This window comes from Myotis davidii, unplaced genomic scaffold (assembly GCF_000327345.1).
Source record: "Myotis davidii unplaced genomic scaffold, ASM32734v1 scaffold698, whole genome shotgun sequence".
In the NCBI taxonomy this organism is placed as follows: domain Eukaryota; kingdom Metazoa; phylum Chordata; class Mammalia; order Chiroptera; family Vespertilionidae; genus Myotis; species Myotis davidii.
Genome location: NW_006290032.1, coordinates 338,235 through 339,707, shown reverse-complemented (window position 1 = coordinate 339,707; position 1,473 = coordinate 338,235).

The following is a 1,473-nucleotide window of genomic DNA, read 5'->3' as shown; positions in this document are numbered from 1 at the left end:
CACCCCCGCACACACACAGACACCCCTCTTCTCCCCAGGAGCTGGTTGGAGCCGCACAGAAGACCCCCTCCCGCCCTCCCCGTGCCTGACCCCAGGGCTCCCCGGGGGGGGCACAGAGCGGTGACAAGCGGGTGGATCCCAAGGAAAAGGAGACCTGCTGTGCGGCTCCTGGGGGATCCTCGGATCAAGACTTCTAAAGCGGGGCCTCCTGTTCCCTTCTCACCGGCAACCGCCAGCGTCACCGCGAACCCGTGGGAGCAAGAGGTACAAGAGGAGACGACGCAGCGAGGAGCAGGGGGTCATTTACATAAACAGTCAGGAACCGGTGTAGTGGTGGACATACATTTTATGTTATATTTTTTAAATATTTCTATTGATTTCAGAGCGGAAGGGGGGGCGGAGAGAGAGGGAGAGAGAAACATCAATGATGAGGAAGAATCATGGATCAGTTGCCTCCTGCACACACCTCCTGCCCCCACTGGGAGATCAAGCCCACAACCCTGGCAGGCGGCTTGACCAGGAATTGAGCCCCGACCTCCTGGTTCATAGATCAACGCTCAACCCCTGAGCCACGCCGGCTGGGCTGGATATGAACTTTAATTTACAAAATTCAGTAATAGATTTTATAAAATTAAAAAGCCACTCTGTAAAAGAATTTGTTTGGAGGATAAAATGAAACAGGCCACACACTGGGAGAAAATCTTCAAAAAACACACATTGGATAAAAGATTTCTGCTCAAAATACATGAAGAGCCACACAGACACCCCTTGAACACAGGTAAAACCTGAACAGCTCCCTCCGGCCAAGGGAACATGGGTGTGGATCCGAAAGGGGGACCTGGAGAACACACTCGGGGACACGCACGCTCCTGATTGGTGAACATGGTTAACTCGCCTTCCGTGAACCGCTTCTCTGCCTTCAGCCCGCTGAGCCCTGTGTCTGTGTGTCTGCCTGAGCTTAACCTGTGAAACGCCCCCGGCGGACCCCCCTTCTAAAGTGTGAGAACCAGGAGTTCCCTCCCCACCCCCCCATCCACCTGCCCTCAGACCGGAACTCCAGCGGAATGGAAGTTTGCCTCCAGGTCTCCAGCACCGCCTTCCCCCAATGTTCTCTCTGCTCTTCAAAAGCTGGCTGGGACTCAGCCAGGCTGGCTCAGTGGTTGAACGTGGACCTAGGAGCCAGGAGGTCCCGGTTCGATTCTGGTCAGGGCACAGGCCCAGGTTGCGGGCTCGATCCCCAGTGTGGGGCGTGCAGGAGGCAGCCGATCCATGATTCTCTCTCATCATTGATGTTTCTCTCTCCCTCTCTTCCTCTCTGACATCAATGAAAATATATTTAAAAAAGAAAGAAACCGTTGTAGCCGAGATAAAAAAATTCACCTTCAGGCCTGGCCAGTGGCTCAGCTGCTTCGAGCTTAGTCCTGATTTGCCAGGTTGTGGGTTTGGTCCTCAGCGGGGCACACACAAGAGTCA